General features: G+C 42.9%; 1 pseudogene; it reads right to left on the bottom strand.

Moving 5' to 3' along the window:
• Positions 1–848: 848 nt before the first annotated feature.
• LOC140531287 (fructose-bisphosphate aldolase A pseudogene) lies at positions 849–1,937 on the bottom strand (annotated as a pseudogene).
• Between the last annotated feature and the right edge of the window lie 203 nt (positions 1,938–2,140).

Raw genomic sequence — 2,140 nt, forward strand, 5'->3', positions numbered from 1 at the left:
CTTGTTTTGGAACTATAGGGGATGGGAGATTTTTGAACTACTATAATAGCAGTATGATTCCTAGGATTTGGAGCTTTAAGGAACTATGAACTGAGTTTATACATGAGAAAAGTATGGTTCCCAAAGGTGATGGAACTTCTTAAGGCCTGCCATTCCCACTATTACTACTTCAACTAGACTAATGAAATCTGTATAATAGAGGCAAGTGATATTATAAATAATGCCTGAGACAATGTGTGGGACACTCCTAGTAAATTTTCATTCAACATCAAATTTTATGAACTTGTTCTTGAGGTTCTGAAATAATTTGGAATAATTACTTTATTCTCTCTGTCTCTCTCTCTCTCTCTCTCTCTCTGTCTCTCTCTCTCTCTCTCTCTCTCTCTCTCTTTCTCTCTCTCTCTCCACATAATAAATGTGCTCTAAGAATGAAGAAAACTTGGAGAGCAATATTTTAAAAATCCTCCTTCCCCTGATACCAATGTCACAGATACTTCCATATCACTTCAGTAACATATGGCAGAAAGGAGGTTGCTAATCTTTTACATCATCAAATTTCTTTCTTTTGGGGGGAGGGGAGTTTATATCTCACTTTTATTTTTTAATTAATTACTTAATTTATTATCTTATTTTTACTTGGTTATACGTACACAAACAATTTTCTTTTTTTTTCCTTGTAGAAGTGGGCTGAGGAGGGGTTACTAGATTCACCAGAGGGCAACAATACCACACAAATTAGGAGTGATGGGAGAGGTCAGCACAAAGCTCTGGGATATCAGCCTCTTCCTGGATTGTGAGGGATGGCCTGGAGTGTTAGGGCATACCCAAGTGGAAGGCCTTGACTTAAGTTAGTAGGTATGGTTAGAGATAAAGAGAGACTTGCTGGCTGCAGCTCCTGACTTTCTACTTTGAGTATCCTTGCCTTGAGCAGCTTGACTGTCTGCCATGGCCAGCTTAATATATTCCTTTTGGGCAGTCTTGACATTTTCCTTCTTTCCACCCCAAGTCTTGAGAGCAGATGCCTGCAAGGCTCAGTCATAAGAGAAGGTCAGGGCCCATGACTCGTGCAAGGGTCAGGTATTGATAGCATTGAGGTTGATGGAGGCATCCTCTTCACTCTGACCCCCAGAGAGGAAGGTGATACCAGTGGCTGCAGGAGGCATAGTCCAGCAAAGAGCAGTTACAGTTGCCGTTGCAATCTCCTCATGTGAATATTTCTGGGTACAGGCATAGCCAGGAGTGACCATGTTAGGCTTCAGTAAGGTCCCTTCCAGGAAGACATGGTAGTCACTCAGAGCTTTGTAGACAGAAGGCAAGACCTTCTCAGTAACATACTGACAACACTTCAGATCATGTTCTCCATCAGGGAGGATCTCTGACTTCATGATGGGTGCAATGCCATTCTGCTGGCAAATGCTAACATATCAGGCCAGCACACTGGCATTCTCCATGATGGCAAGTGGGGAAGGTGTATTGTCCCGTCTTCAGTACACAGCGCCTCTTGGCAAAGTCAGCTCCATTCTTCTTATACTGGGTACAGCACTCACTCAGTTCATCCAGACCTTGGGTGGTAGTCTCACCACTGGTCCCTGCCAGAGGCACTGCACTTTTGTCCACCTTCATACCCACAATGACACCTTATCCTTTATGATTTGGGGAAGGGACTACCATCATCAGCTTTCTGGAAGAGTGTTTCATGGAAAAGTTTAACACCTCCAATATAGGAGTTCACTTGATCATCTGCTGTCAGAAGCAACTGTCTATAGAGGCACGGATTTTCCTCTGTTCTCAGTTCCAATGAACTGCAGTTGCTTTGCAATGCTACCTGTGGACTCATCTGCTGCCAAGATTCCTTTCCCAGGAGCAATAATTCGGTGAGCGATATCAGACAGTTCTTTCTTTTGCTCTGGTGTCAATGCTGAGTGTTGGTGAGGCATGTTTTCTTGGCTGTGCTGGTAGTTTCTGGCAGAAAGCAGACCACTTATGGGCGCAAACCAAACTTCTGCCCACAAACAATTTTCAACACTCACTTTTAAAACTTTTAGAGTTTCAATTCTCTTCCTCTTCCCTCTTCAGGAGGCAAGCAATTTGATACAGGTTAAACATGTGTAGTCATGAAAAACCTATCCATAATAGTCAT

This window comes from Notamacropus eugenii, chromosome 3 (genome assembly GCF_028372415.1).
Source record: "Notamacropus eugenii isolate mMacEug1 chromosome 3, mMacEug1.pri_v2, whole genome shotgun sequence".
NCBI lineage: Eukaryota > Metazoa > Chordata > Mammalia > Diprotodontia > Macropodidae > Notamacropus > Notamacropus eugenii.